Here is a 16,973-nt window from a genome sequence, read left to right on the forward strand (position 1 = left end):
CCACACCTATAGTGGCCAAAAACGATTCAGAAAAGGGGGTGGTGATGAACAGAGTGTCTGAATTAAGCAGACCACTCTTACCCAGTCCAAATATCAGGGCTTGATCCATCACCGTTATTTATCTCACTGCCCCATCCCAGCTCAGAACCTGGCTATATGCAAATTAGTCTGTCCCTGGCCCAGTGCATCATGGGAACAGGGCAGACCAAACTACCAAGCCAATTCTTCACCAGAAAGGAGACAAGCTACCGGGGACCGGTTTCTGGCATTTCAGCCTCTTCGGCCCGGCTTGCTTGAATCCTGATGGAGCAGTGAGAAAGGGACTCATGTCTGAGTATACCCTGCCACACCTATAGTGGCCAAAAACGATTCAGAAAAGGGGGTGGTGATGAACAGAGTGTCTGAATTAAGCAGACCACTCTTACCCAGTCCAAAGATCAGGGCTTGATCCATCACCGTTATTTATCTCACTGCCCCATCCCAGCTCAGAACCTGGCTATATGCAAATTAGTCTGTCCCTGGCCCAGTGCATCATGGGAACAGGGCAGACCAAACTACCAAGCCAATTCTTCACCAGAAAGGAGACAAGCTACCGGGGACCGGTTTCTGGCATTTCAGCCTCTTCGGCCCGGCTTGCTTGAATCCTGATGGAGCAGTGAGAAAGGGACTCATGTCTGAGTATACCCTGCCACACCTATAGTGGCCAAAAACGATTCAGAAAAGGGGGTGGTGATGAACAGAGTGTCTGAATTAAGCAGACCACTCTTACCCAGTCCAAAGATCAGGGCTTGATCCATCACCGTTATTTATCTCACTGCCCCATCCCAGCTCAGAACCTGGCTATATGCAAATTAGTCTGTCCCTGGCCCAGTGCATCATGGGAACAGGGCAGACCAAACTACCAAGCCAATTCTTCACCAGAAAGGAGACAAGCTACCGGGGACCGGTTTCTGGCATTTCAGCCTCTTCGGCCCGGCTTGCTTGAATCCTGATGGAGCAGTGAGAAAGGGACTCATGTCTGAGTATACCCTGCCACACCTATAGTGGCCAAAAACGATTCAGAAAAGGGGGTGGTGATGAACTGATTGAGCTTGCAACTGAGATAGTATCATCACTACGCATTTTTTTCTCTTGCGGCTTACTGAGGTCATCAAAACCCTTGGCAAATGTAAAAATTTGCCCTTGTTTGTAATCACGTTCATCCCTTTTTATTTTGTTCAATTTTTTATCCTTAATTTGCATCTGGTGGCGATTAATCACCTCCTTTAAAATAACATAATTCTTTTCAGTTATTTCTTTCAGATTCATGTCCGCTATTTCCTTTTCAACCTCTGCAATTTGTAGTCTCAGTTTCTCTACTTTACGTTCTGAATTTTTAACTGAAATGTTCATCATGGTGAAGGAAGAGGCATAGAGATTCTCCTCCCAATCTTTTAACAAATCTGGGTCTAAGTCATCAAAAGGTGGGAAGATTAAAATTATTAATCCCCTTGGGATACGTCTTTGATCCAAGTAATTCTTTAATGTCATCCCGTCCCACCATTTTGAGAGTTCTGTCTTTCTCAATTTTTCTAACTTTAAAAATAAATTTTTCAAACCAACTTTTGCCGCTGGCTTATTGGCGGTTGATTGATCCTCACTCTCTTTATTCTGAAATACCTCAGCGGCCCACTTCTCCCTGTCATCTTCCATCATATTTCACAATCTCAAGTGCAATAGGCGCCCTTCAATTTAATATAACAACACAACACCATGCTGTAGAGTCACCTATTTGGAGCACTAAGCGAGATCAAAACTTCTAGTGTGTCTACTTAATCAAACTTATTTAGACACTCAACTTGGAGTAGTCCACCGCCTGGACCACTATAACAATAATACCAACACAAGTCCAAGGAGTATCTCAATTTTTTAGAACAACATATTATCCAACGTCATGTGTCGACAACAGTTCATATTCAAAGAAACTCTTGATAGCAGGTTTAGCTTCTTCTTTTTTTTATTTATTTTTTCTCTTTGCTTCAGTTTTTCCGAAATCAAAATTTTTCACAATTATGATGGCACATGTATTTCCATTCAGTCTTTCACAAACAGCCTACGCGTTTCGTCCTCACTGGGACATCATCAGGGCTGTAAAAAAACAAAAAAAGAAAATCTTTGACTATAAATTACTACAAGTATTATATTCTTGATTTCAAATACAAATAACTAGATTTCATGGGTCATTATAATGAAGTTTTCTTCATGCTGCCTATTTAACAATCTAAACAGATTATTGGGAAAACCTGCCTATATAACACACTAATCGGCAATACCACATTCCTATGAGAATATGTGACAGAACTCCTATTAATAAGCGGTGAAATTATAACTTTTTTAACATATCATACGTCTAAATTGCCTTGGTTTTACCCCAATTTGCTCTCATACTAGATTTGACACACACATGCACTCCTGATTTACTAAAATAAGTAACAATGCTCACCTAAATTATAGAAACAGAGAATCCTCCAAAAGGGCTCAATTTGCCCAGTGGATGCGAAACTGTGAGTCCTTGGCATTAATCGCTAGTGCTTTCTTAAGTTCAATGTTCTAAATAAAGAAAGAGGGAAATATATATGTCTGCCTCATAATTATATTGTGTCCAGAAAAGTAGAAAGTTCATATAGCCCCAATATAGCTATAATGTCTATTAAGAAAAAATACCCAATTGGTTTCAGGGCACAAAAACACGCAACTCCTACCATTTAGACATAAACCACTGTTGTTGATTCAGTCTCCTTTCAGTCACGTGACCGTCCTTATTTCCAAGTGAAGTTTCAATTTAAGTAATTCTAAAAAAAGGGAAAAGTAAAAAACACCTCTAACTATAAAGTGCTCTGGACTATTGTATAAAACCAAAAAGTCTTTTTAATTCCTATATTTCTAATCCCAGACAGTTCTAATATGTGCCTACCTCGATCTGAAAATGGTCAGCTTCACTCGCATCCGTCCGCTCTGCCGACTCTCCTGATAAACAGTCGACAATATGTTGCACCGGGCTAACTGAATTTAAGCCCGTTATTGACCAATAAGAGTCTGTGAAATACGCGCGAAAAAAGGCTCCTCTTAATTGAAAGGAACACGTTTCCTCAAAGGTCCGCATGCTATCACTTCCGTGAAAACTTTGCCTGTACCGGAAACTGCAGAAAAATATCCGGTTACAAAATTGTATTGAGTGATAGGCTCGTGAGTCCGATTATATTTGGCCAATCATGAAAGCCGGGTCGGCGCATTTTTCCCAGCGGAAACCGGCAGAGTATTTCCGGTTGCAACTTGAAGGTGATAGGCTTACTAGTCTTAATGTTGTGAGCCAATCAAAAACGCCTGATCCCCGCGTTCCCGTTACAGAATGATTTTTACAATGCGCTCACTTTCCTTTCTCAAATAATACTATGACGGGAATCAGCCTGGTCTAAACGGGTAGTGAGTGCTGCATAAGCAAAGTCAATTTCCAAACCTGATTCCGTTTGGTTTAAATATTAGAAGTATTGAGTTCATTATAGAACGGTGGCATTAATCGATAAATATCAAGCCAATGTTCCAAATTACAGTGCGCAAATGGCCATAAAAAGAAGACGGCCCCACAAGGCTCATGCCAAATTATGGCAAAACCATCCAAATTCTAGGTTCTCATTATGGTTTAAATATATCTATGTTCCTCTATAGGCAAGGCCAATACCCATGAGGTAATTAGTAACAATCTTCAGCACCCCAAGCATGGTTACAGCTATCTTATTTAAAGAATGGGGATGATATGGTGGCATACAGTCCCCATCATTATTTTCACTTATTCATAATGCATATGAATATATTCAAAAATGATTGCATATGTGTGATGTCTCCATATAAAGAACTCCAAGATAACTTGATGTATAACATCTGCTGCGGGGGAAGTCCTACAAAAAGTGGTGCAGTTCTGAATCACTGTTCAACCCCAGTTTCACCGTTCTGCAGCGACTTATCCACCTTGCTTCCTCTTTCCTGATGCATAGTTCCCAGTCTCCCCCTCTCACACCAGGTTCTATTTTTTGGAGACCATGAAACTTGAAATTTTTCTGTCTCTCATGACACGTTTTTATATGAACAAAAATGGGCGATTTGATATCTTCATTGATAATGGCTCTTCTGTGTTCCTGCATGCGAATCTTGAGGGCTCTTTTCGTGCTCCCTATATATATTTTTTCGCATGCACAGATAATAGCATATACAACTCCCGTTTGTCTGTTGATCTGACTTACTTTTTTGCAAGCGGTATCCAATTGCTCCTTAGAATAACCTCGACTTTTAAGCCTGTTCTTGAGCTTGTCAATTTCTGTTTTAAAATCTCCATCATCACTGCAATTTCTCCTGAGTCTAACCATTTCACCAAATGGTATCCCCTTGATAACTGATGCTGGATGTGAGCTGTCAGCCCTCAGAATGGAGTTCGTTGCTGTTTCTTTCCTATACAATTTACTTTAAATCGAATCTCCCACAACAAAGAGTTCCACGTCTAGGTACTCTATCCTCTCATGTTGGAAATTCATGGTCAGTGTCACATTAAACACATTATTGTTCAAGTAAGCTAAATATTCATTCATCTGGTTCTCAGTCCCCCTCCAAAGGATTAAAATGTTGTCTATAAAACAACCCCAGAAAAGTATATGATCGGTCCAATTAGCGGCTCTTCGGCTCCAGGCATGCTCCCTCTCGTACCACCCCATAAAAAGGTTGGCATAAGAGGGAGCAAACCTGGATCCCATCGCCGTGCCCCTGATCTGATGGAACCATTCATTCTGAAACAGAAAAAATTTATTGTTGAGAATGAGAGAGCTCATGGCCACGAGCATTTCTGAATACTCAATCAGAAATTGACAAGCTCAAGAACAGGCTTAAAAGTCGAGGTTATTCTAAGGAGCAATTGGATACCGCTTGCAAAAAAGTAAGTCAGATCAACAGACAAACTACACTAATACCCAAAATAAGAAAAAAGAAAGAGCTAAGGAGGCCAGTGGCATTTGTAACAACATACAACACTGATAAACATAATATTTTCAGGATTCTTAAAAAGAATTGGCACCTATTGATGGGTGTACCGGGCCTTCTGGGACAAATTGGACCTACACCAAAAATAGTATACAGACGTAGTCCGACCATCAGGAATTTAATCACAAGAAACTATGTTGAACCTACCAAACAAGGCAGACCAAACTGGATGCCTGTCACTCCAAATGGGTTTTTCACATGCGGGGGTTGTAATATGTGTCCTTGGGGTCTCAACAGGACCAAGGAATTTCAATATAGCAGTAACAGAACATATCAGATTAAACAGTTCATCAACTGCAATAGCACGGGAGTTGTATATGCTATTATCTGTGCATGCGAAAAAATATATATAGGGAGCACGAAAAGAGCCCTCAAGATTCGCATGCAGGAACACAGAAGGGCCATTATCAATGAAGATATCAAATCGCCCATTTTTGTTCATATAAAAACGTGTCATGAGAGACAGAAAAATTTCAAGTTTCATGGTCTCCAAAAAATAGAACCTAGTGTGAGAGGGGGAGACTGGGAACTATGCATCAGGAAAGAGGAAGCAAGGTGGATAAGTCGCTGCAGAACGGTGAAACTGGGGTTGAACAGTGATTCAGCACTGCACCACTTTTTGTAGGACTTCCCCCGCAGCAGATGTTATACATCAAGTTATCTTGGAGTTCTTTATATGGAAACATCACACATATGCAATCATTTTTGAATATATTCATATGCATTATGAATAAGTGAAAATAATGATGGGGACTGTATGCCACCATATCATCCCCATTCTTTAAATAAGATAGCAGTAACCATGCTTGGGGTGCTGAAGATTGCTACTAATTACCTCATGGGTATTGGCCTTGCCTGTAGAGGAACATAGATATATTTAAACCATACTGAGAACCTAGAATTTGGATGGTTTTGCCATAATTTGGCATGAGCCTTGTGGGGCCGTCTTCTTTTTATGGCCATTTGCGCACTGTAATTTGGAACATTGGCTTGATATTTATCGATTAATGCCACCGTTCTATAATGAACTCAATACTTCTAATATTTAAACCAAACGGAATCAGGTTTGGAAATTGACTTTGCTTATGCAGCACTCACTACCCGTTTAGACCAGGCTGATTCCCATCATAGTATTATTTGAGAAAGGAAAGTGAGCGCATTGTAAAAATCATTCTGTAACGGGAAAGCGGGGATCAGGCGTTTTTGATTGGCTCACAACATTAAGACTAGTAAGCCTATCACCTTCAAGTTGCAACCGGAAATACTCCGCCGGTTTCCGCTGGGAAAAATGCGCCGACCCGGCTTTCATGATTGGCCAAATATAATCGGACTCACGAGCCTATCACTCAATACAATTTTGTAACCGGATATTTTTCTGCAGTTTCCGGTACAGGCAAAGTTTTCACGGACGTGATAGCATGCGGACCTTTGAGGAAACGTGTTCCTTTCAATTAAGAGAAGCCTTTTTTCGCGCGAATTTCACAGACTCTTATTGGTCAATAACGGGCTTAAATTCAGTTAGCCCGGTGCAACATATTGTGGACTGTTTATCAGGAGAGTCGGCAGAGCGGGCGGATGCGAGTGAAGCTGACCATTTTCAGACCGAGGTAGGCACATATTAGAACTGTCTGGGATTAGAAATATAGGAATTAAAAAGACTTTTTGGTTTTATACAATAGTGCAGAGCACTTTATAGTTAGAGGTGTTTTTTACTTTTCCCTTTTTGTAGAATTACTTAAATTGAAACTTCACTTGGAAATAAGGACGATCACGTGAATGAAAGGAGACTGAATCAACAACAGTGGTTTATGTCTAAATGGTAGGAGTTACGTGTTTTTGTGCCCTGAAACCAATTGGGTATTTTTTCTTAATAGACATTATAGCTATATTGGGGCTATATGAACTTTCTACTTTTCTGGACACAATATAATTATGAGGCAGACATATATATTTCCCTCTTTCTTTATTTAGAACATTGAACTTAAGAAAGCACTAGCGATTAATGCCAAGGACTCACAGTTACGCCTCCACTGGGCAAATTGAGCCCTTTTGGAGGATTCTCCGTTTCTATACTTTAGGTGAGCATTGTTACTTATTTTAGTAAATCAGGAGTGCATGTGTGTGTCAAATCTAGGATGAGTGCAAATTGGGGTAAAACCAAGGCAATTTAGACGTATGATATGTTAAAAAAGTTATAATTTCACCGCTTATTAATAGGAGTTCTGTCACATATTCTCATAGGAATGTGGTATTGCGTATTAGTGTGTTATATAGGCAGGTTTTCCCAATAATCTGTTTAGATTGTTAAATAGGCAGCATGAAGAAAACTTCATTATAATGACCCATGAAATCTAGTTATTTGTATTTGAAATCAAGAATATAATACTTGTAGTAATTTATAGTCATAGATTTTCTTTTTTTGTTTTTTTACAGCCCTGATGATGTCCCAGTGAGGACGAAACGCGTAGGCTGTTTGTGAAACACTGTATGGAAATACATGTGCCATCATAATTGTGAAAATTTTTGATTTCTGAAAAACTGAAGCAAAGAGAAAAAATAAATAAAAAAAGAAGAAGCTAAACCTGCTATCAAGAGTTTCTTTGAATATGAACTGTTGTCGACACATGACGTTGGATAATATGTTGTTCTAAAAATGTGAGATACTCCTTGGACTTGTGTTGGTATTAAAGAAAATTGGACATTAGAGTACTGAATCAGAGGGGTCTGGTCAATACCCTCCTGCCTTTTCTCAGCGCTACCTCTGTCACTAAAGATCCTTGAGAAATGGTTAATCCATTCCTCTTCGCTAATGTTATATCACTGTCTAGACAAATCAGTTAGTTTGATTTACTCCTCTGATTTCTTAGAACAGTGGGACTTTCACTGCGTAGAATTTCTGCATTTGCTGCTTTCTTGGGGGTGCGGTCCTTGGAGATCAATTGCTTTAGCAGGCACTGTCTATGCATTACAAGCTCCATGGAGTCTTTACTGGTGATAAAATAGTGTGGCATGTTCACACCTGCTTTCAGTTTGCACAGTTGTTTCACTACATTTGCACAGATACTCATTCGATATTTTGAGAGCCATCATAGATTGAAATTCACATTGCGAATGCTCACTTTCTATAGCAGTTGCAGCTGCCACCTGGAAGCAGCAGGATTGAGCCGCTGGCCTGACTAGCCGGCTGCAGCCGCCACCGCCACTCCAGCATACTCTCCCTGGCTTCTTGGGAAAATCAGGAAGCACCAGGGCTCCAATGCCCTCCCAGCCAGTCACAATGCTGTAATGCAGCGTTGTGATTGGTATGACACAGCACTCAGCTTGGGGCTGGAGGAGTGGGCATGTTCTCCATTCAGGCTGTAATGCAGCCCATGGAGAACAGGGAAAGTGCACATGACTGCCCGAGAGGGCCGACCACAGTCATTACGCATTTAGGAGGGCTGTAAAACATCTCTCCTGCTTTGTAGCCCCGCCCCTTCACGCAACATGTCGCAGCAGGGGGACAAAATAAAATGAAAATAGCATTAGTCATTATCATTTTATTTCTTCCTTTCTTTTGCTGCTTCAAGTCAGCGGGGCGATGCTCCTCGCCTTAGCAGAGGAGCCGCGAATGCTATAGAATGGATCTTCGTGCATCATGCCACAATGTTGGTGCAGTGGGAGGACCAAATTTCAGAGCCGTATTTACTGCCTGAAAATCTCTACCATTGAGGTGAGAAAGACTGATATGTATTGCATGAGCACTAGTTCTAAACATTAATACACCTGTGCCACGTATCGATACAACTGTCAGATCTACATCGAATAAATGAAGCTGTTTAATTAGGAACCAATAGTGACTGAAAAACTTCTGCGATAATGCATGAAGGCAACATTCACTGAGAGAACAGGGCTTACTATCTGAGCACCTCAACATTCACACACCCTGACCGGTAAGAAGAGCAGAGCTCTCCTGCAAACGACAGAAACGTGTTCCCTCAATCACAACGTGGACTCGCACTTGAGAAACTCCACACCTGGATGACAGGAAGCCAGCATGATTTACAAGCCTTTCTTGCAGTATGGCTTTAGCACTTGGAAGGAAGCAGGCTCTTTGAGAATTGCTAGTGCTGTGACACAGTATTGCATCAGGATGTGCTCATTTGTCAATACCATCCAGGACCACTGATCAGAACACACATGCCGATTAATGATTCCACGGGGCTCAATCATTTGCACTTATTACATCAGCTAAAACTCAAGGCTCGAAACAGGGCGACCTCTCACAGCATGAATAAAAGGTGTGAGCTTTGCAATGGCGGAACAACAATATTTCCTGTTGCTCCTAGAATCCTTCAACTTTGTCAACGATTTGCAGTTCTTTCATCCCAGAAACTCCAACAAACTTTTTGGGCGCAAGTTAAATTACTTAGAATTGTTGCAAATTATATGAATCAACGTTTGCGCCTGAGCATCCTGTAGGAGTTCACAACAGAAGTGTTGGACACGCTTTCCCAAAAGCCAAAAGTAGGTATGTACAGTAACATGTGCTAATCTGAAATTAACTCTTTGCTTTCTTAAGCAGTATTTAGTAGAGGCTTCATCAATGTTTATCTAATTTACTTGAAAGGATATATGTTCCCATTGTGATATTTAACTCAATGCATGCCTAATTGGCATTGTGACACTACAAGGGAATGCACACCTCCCTGGGGCATTGTTATACTGCGCGCATGCTTAACTTGGCCTTTGTGGTCCAGGAATGGAAACTGGCACCAATTTTTGTAATATGGCATAACAGCGTTTGCATTGTGAGCTTCGGAGCCATGTAAGTGTGTGCGTAAATTGGACAGTGTGATTCTTTATGGGAATAGGTGCCCAACAGGAAAGGTAAGTTGAATCTAAAAACCTGGTACATTAACCAAGACCCGATAAATACGAACCACTCCTCTAGCTGGGAGCACAGGTACATTGAGCATCTTTCTAGTAGGGGGACCAATCCGCACGACCTCAATATTTTTGGAAATGCCCACGAATAGTTATGCATTCCTCCAGTACATATGTGAGTGTAGACACGGAGGAGGTCGGTATTTCACAGGTAACTATAACGACTGTTAGTGGGGCCAATCTGCAAACAACGCGGAACTCAGTTGGTTCATCCAGTTAGGAATTAGTCATTAATTAGCAGTGTGTCTCTCACATGAATTTCTGCCTTTTCATATAGTAAAAAACGTGTACTAAGGTTGGCATGAGAATAGAACTTTACTCAGAAAATATGCTTTTTGTGATTTCGGTGTAAATCTTTGAGAGACATCAGTGTTATGAAAACGTGTCGGATGGGTTTCAGAGTGTTAATTCTTTCATATATCTTGACAGTTGACTTTGAATGAAACATCCGAATTCAATGAGATGTGAGAGCTTTAGGAAGAGCTTGTTTTAATTTTTTTCTATCATTTTGAATTCATCAGTTTGGCGAAACTCCCGTATTCAGCATGGTGGAAACATTTTTGTTGGGTAATAGTGGGGGCAGAATGAGCATTGTTAGAGGAGGAAAGACAGTCGCCTTTTGTTGTGTGAAGAAAATGCTTTTCAGCACCTGAAAATCACATTTACAGAGATTTCGACTTCAGTGAATCGTTTCAAATATGTACATTTTATAATTAAGCTACAGCTCCTATTTAAAATACATTTTTTGATTTGCTTAAAACTTTAACAATGTTTGACAACTATGCAGGAAATCTGACAAGTACGTAGCATGTTGAAATTAGTGTTTTCTTGTCACATTCTGTGTACACACATTGAAAGGGTGACCAGGTTAAAGGAGAATCGAAACAATTTGATGTGCTAGTAGCTTTGCTGCTGTTTGACAGATCTGTATGAAGGTTAAGATTACAGAATTGAGCGTAACATACGAACAGGTCACCAATTGACAATGGATTTATTAAATGCCAACCTGTGAGTAAATCAGGCCATCTGGCCAGAGATGCCTCTGCAGGCTCACAGCCCAAGCACAAGTAGTTTGATGGGATGGGGCTAGGGTTATGCCTGGTCAGAGATGAGGAATCGTGACCAGAGCTTGCTGTGATCTCAGTAGAGCATAGGCTGATGTAGTTCCTTGCAATAGGTGAAGCTGTGAATCCATAGCCCACCATGCATGGTTGAAGGCTGTACGTATCTGCCCTTGTGGCACATGGTCTTGAGATGAGCATTGCCCTAAACCATTCTGCTAGATCCGGCTATAAATGGCCTGGTTGCATGGAGGCTGCTGAAGACCCTGAACCAGCCGCGGCCGGTGCAGGTAAGAGCGCTGAACTACCCTAAAGATGCACCACAAGCTGAAGAATGTATACGATGATATTACTGGCAGCGGGATGGCCTGCTGCACACGATGGCTGTATACAGGAGGCTTTAGGGCATATGGGTGGTGCAGGGCCTGCGTGCAGGCTAGACGCTGCACCTAGATCCTACCCACACAGCCACATTTCAAATGCTGTGGGTTTGGTGGAACAAGAGCTGGTGCAGGGCTGACCCTCTGGCCTAACCGCGGGCTGGGTATAGCCTAGCCTAGCCTAGCTGCCGGCCTTGGCACAGGAGCTGCAGCACGCGTCCCAACAGCCTGCACTGTGGGCTCCGTAATATCATCAGTTATGTCATTTGAAATCTCTTGAGTGATGTTATTGATGATGTTGTTTGGGATGTCAGGAGTGATTGCATATATTACGTCACAAGCAGTAAATGGCGTGACTGTGATTTATGTTTTCCATACATGGACAAAATGGGTGTGTATGTGACTTCCCTTGCACTTTGTATTTTAAGTACACGCAGACTTAATGGGCTAGGCTTAAAAAGTAATAGTGTGGTTACAAATGTATTCTATGAAGGTTATAACAAGGTTGTAAATATGAAGTAAAATAAAATGTAAAAAACATAAGGCTCAGATGTACTAAAGCCTATTGTAGGCGTGATTTGCAAAATCACAAAGTTGGCACCGGTAAATATTTTTTTCACTCTGGATGAACCCCTTCTGCTGTTCAAAAAAGCCTTTTCAGGTTTATTGCTTCTGATAGTGCATTAGTAATCCATCTAATCAATTCACTCCAGCGTACTGTTGACCCTTATTGCAATGTAGTTTGAAACACTGTGAACTAATCGTGCTGTTTTGCGCTCACATGCTTTTTGCACTCAATAAAGTACATGCCCTTACTTTTAAAAGGCCCCTGTAGTGTAGAGAAATACAGTTTTCCTAGCAATCAGGAACAATAAGCATATTAGAACATCCCCTTGTTTGATTAAGCCTAATGTGACAATAATTGACCAGACACTGTTCATATGTTGTCTGTTTCATTGCCAGTATCTTGTAGAAAAGATTTAATCGAAGATATTTTTTCTCAACTTCTTGGTCGTACTATATATATATATATATATATATATATATATATATATATATATTACCTACTGGCGGTCGCCAGTAGGTATATATAGTTAGGATTTTTTTGAATAGGGATTTCTGAAAATTCTATGTTGAATAACTTTGGCCTTGATGGACGGAATTGGCTGAAATTTTCAGGAAAATTGCACATTTTGTTTCTGAGCGTCCCCTGAAAGTTTGGGGGGGGGGGGGGGGTTTCGTCAAGCGGGGGCCGAGAAAAAAGGGGGGTCCCAAAACGTGTTTTTAACATTGAGTTTTCCATAGGGCGGTTGGACTCACCCGATGTGCCTTTGCTATGTCTCAAGATATATGCTCCAGTGGTTTTTACGAAAATTAACTTTGAAAAATATATATTGGGCTACATTGGGCTATATATATGTTAGAGCCCAAATGTAGCCCAATGTAGCCCAATGTAGCCCAAAGTAGCACAAAGATGGCCACCAGAGACAAAAAAAACAAATGTAGCCCAAATATCAGCCAGATGTAGCCCAACTATTGCCCAGTGACAGAATGTCCCAGAGTGTTCTAAAGAACAACTAGAGCGCTAACAGTCTTACTTATGACAAAAGTATGGCACACCTGAAGTCATCTTGATTGGAATAAAGTGGTAACACTTAAAACATTTAATTTGCAAAGGAACAAAATGAGGGGTTTCATTTTGCCATAGAAATGTTATATATATATATATATATATTCACTGAAAAAACCATAGGTTATAGACCATATATAGTTAGGAATTAGCATTTACTAAACCTTATTTTACTCACACAAAACCATTGAAATTCCATATATAGTTAGTTGCACTAACTATATATCGCGCACCCGCAATCCACTGCTGATGATGTCACATATTACATCATTCATGACATGGTCAGTGACATCACTGATGACATCACTGATGACATCTCAAATGACATCACTGATGACATCACTGATAACAACATCCAGTGATTTTTTGTTTCTATAAAGTTTAAATATGTCTTACATATTGAAGAATGAGTGGATGTGTAAGTGTCTGGACGAAGGATTTAGTAGGTGCATGACTGACTGTATGAGTGAGTGATTAAATGTGTCTCACTGACTGCATGGGTTAGTGACTAAACTGTCTTAATTTGTGCATCATTATGTCTGTTGTTCTGTAAACTGCTGCATGTGTTGATCAGTAGCTATATGAGTAACTATATGGGTTATTGATTGATTGCCCAAGTATTTGTATGGGAGACTGAGTGTGTGTGTGGCTAGCTGGGAGGTGTGTGACTCTGTGCAGATCAATCTGTACTTGTATCAATGATTGTATAAGAAGGTAAGTATGTGTTAGTATATGTTTGAAAATGTAAGGTGCTCTATGTTTAACTGTATAGACAAGAAAATGGAAGTGTCATTGATTCTTTACAGGACTGACTAGGTGTGTGAGTAACTCCATGGATGCGTGGCAGACTGTGAGTGTCTGTATAGGTGTATGAGTGCATATGATAGTGTTGTAAAGATGAGTGATTGTATGTATGAATGATTGTATGGGTGAATGAGTGAAGGTGTGTGTAGACGTAGCAATCAGTGAGTGCGTATGTAGTAACTAGTATTGGTGTGTCAATGGTTTCAAAAATTATACTCTCTTTTTAACACTGGGTGAAACAGAGGTTATATTAAAATGTGAGGAGATGCATTGTATTGTCACATGAATGATATCATCAGTGATGTGGTCATTGATGTCAAATGAGATGTCATCAGTGATGTCATCAGTGATGTCATTTGAGATGTCATCAGTGATGTCATCAGTGATGTCACTGACCATGTCATGAATGATGTAATATGTGACATCATCAGCAGTGGATTGCGGGTGCGCGATATATAGTTAGTGCAACTAACTATATATGGAATTTCAATGGTTTTGTGTGAGTAAAATAAGGTTTAGTAAATGCTAATTCCTAACTATATATGGTCTATAACCTATGGTTTTTTCAGTGAATTTTCAAGGTTTTGTAAATGCTAATTCCTAACTATATATGGTCTATAACCTATGGTTTTTTCAGTGAATTTCATTGGTTTTTTAACAGCTAATATCTGTAGCTGTAAAATTTATTCTTCTTTAAATCCAAAAATATATTTTATATGTTTATGAATAATTATTTTTTTAAATATTTTTTTTTCTTCGTTCCCGCTTCGCGAATCGGGAACCTTACAGTAAAAAAATGTTCAGAAAAATAAAAAAAAAAGTTATTTTCAGAACTACCTCCCCGTTATTAAAAAATTGGTACAATATTTGGAACTGTGCCAACCTCTATTTCTCTTAGTTCGCTTCCTAGTTCGCTCGCTGGTACGCGAACTGGAAGCGAACCAAAAACAGTAAGTATAAGGGAAGGAAACACACACTTATGTTAAAAGAAAGACAGCTATAGGGGAGTAAACTAGAGATACTATTACCCATAATCCACTACTGATGATGTCACATATTACATCATTCATGACATGCTCAGTGACATCATCAGCAGAGGATTGCGGGTTTTTTGGCAACATGCCTTATCGACGGTTTAATAACGCTGCCTTTTGCTTTATATAAGTTTTCAAATTGTATGAAATATATACCAATAGGTCTTTATGAACCTTTAGGTAGTGCTTTTGTTCATGAGGTCTGGTCGCTTCCATACACATACAGATGTTTCAAAGATGATCAAGAAGTTTATCTGAATGGAGAGGAATGCACTGAGACGCCAGATCATTCACTAATGTGTAGGCACATACAGTTACACGATTCATGCAACAAACACCGACCAAATATGGCTTGCGTGATGCAAGGCACGCCAGTTCCTGCTATCATCCCCACGTTCAAGTTGTTGGAAAATGGTAGTTATTTGATGCTCAATAATGAAGATTGTTCTGAGTTAATTAAAAGTATTCCTTTTATCGTAACAGTAAGTGAACGGGTTATTTGCTGCAGAAATGTTCTATTTCCTCCCACACATGAACATAGGGAGTTTTCAATCTGGCCACAAATACCAACCTTGGGACACGTTTCAACGGCATGACAAGAATAAGAGCTCTTTTGTCTCAGAGAGAGGTGGCCTTGAGTTCGGCCCGTGAAACTTTCGTACTTCACATAGCGAACACCCGTACACAGGTTTGCCTTTCAATTTCAGCAACATGTTTCCGACTATCTTTAACGCATCCTCCACAAAATCCCTGGCACACTTTTTTAAAGTTGTTACCAGTGGTCTCGTGACTTCATTTGAGAAAATCTTTGGAGTCATCCCTGCTCCCTTTCATTCCATTTTCTCCACTCTGGTTCGTGGATTGCATTTTTACTTGCATTACCAGCGGACGCTCTTGTGCTTTTTTACATTTTTAAATATGGATGTCCCTCCTATGCAACCTCCGACCCTGCAGCTGCTGACACTGTTCCGCAATCGCATGCTAGAATATTATGGCACAATGCCGTTGGCGATATTAAGCACGGCATATGGATTATCTTTTCGGTTCTCCTACTTCACCTGTGTCCAGCCTGTATTTCACTGCCTGACCTGTGATTTCGATTGGGCCATTGATTTGTGTCTCTGCAGACCGGTTTCTCCTGACGTCGACTTTAATCAGCTGATGACTCCTATCATTACTCACGAGTTGATTTGTCCTGGCGAAAGGATTATGGCTGTGGCATTGATGCATGGACTACTTGGTCCCTGGAATTTACTGGCGGCAGCACAGTCTTTCTTGGAACACAGCTTTCTTGAAAACCCACCGAGCTGTCCTCTGATGGTGATAGAGGATCCGGTGCTGGGAGAGCACGTATGTTCTTTTCCGCTTTTAAATTGGATGGCTGAACTGTTTTCGGATGAAGACGGTGACTTCCTGTTGGAGGCTGTTGCAGCTTATTTTGCATACACAGTTATGTCATAGACCTTTTTCATGTTTCATATGCTGAGTACTAGCATTTCATTGACAATTCATTGACTTAATTGTCAAGTTTTTATTATTTACCTTGCCTATTGGCTTAAGACTCGATAAAGTACTTGGCTGTTTTATTTTTCTTTAGCATTGAATTTTCCTAGTTTTTAATGCTTTACCTTGCGGACCGTCCACATATAAACTTGCAATCTGCTCTCATGAGATGGCACTTCTATTATCTTATTCAGTTCGTTTCCGGATCATGAGGAGGTGTCATCTAGGTCCTGGATATCTTTACACCGTGTTAAGTTAGCATGGGCTCATTACCGGTTTAAACGCCATTTTTCCTTTTTTGCAACTTCTGCACACGACATTTAGTTGTTGCTTTAGCTTTCCACCTAGTAGTTCATCGTGGTTTACATGAGAATAATATGTTATTGGTCTACTATCTGCTTTACTTGTTAAACTATATCTGTACAGCGAGTGCTAAAGTTTCAAGAACAACACGGTACAGAATTGTTATGAGGTCTGATCTCCACGACTTCATACTCATAACATAAGTGCAACTTCTGCCAATTCTGGGCATGAGGCGGGTTTTATATTGCTTTGCCGAACACACATACAC

General features: G+C 40.4%; 1 protein-coding gene across 2 annotated transcripts in view; it reads left to right on the forward strand.

Annotated features, from left to right (window-relative positions):
• The first annotated feature begins 9,358 nt into the window (after positions 1-9,358).
• The window catches only part of LOC144767608 (uncharacterized), a 104,731-nt gene continuing 97,116 nt past the window's right edge, over positions 9,359-16,973 (forward strand). The window contains exon 1 of one of the 2 annotated variants that reach the window (XM_078651011.1): positions 9,359-9,574. The gene's annotated coding sequence lies outside the window, so the exon portion shown is untranslated. The remainder of the gene's footprint in view (positions 9,575-16,973) is intronic. The other variant, XM_078651012.1, reaches the window with a different exon arrangement.

The sequence above is a fragment of the Lissotriton helveticus genome, chromosome 7 (assembly GCF_964261635.1).
Source record: "Lissotriton helveticus chromosome 7, aLisHel1.1, whole genome shotgun sequence".
Taxonomy (NCBI): Eukaryota; Metazoa; Chordata; class Amphibia; order Caudata; family Salamandridae; genus Lissotriton; species Lissotriton helveticus.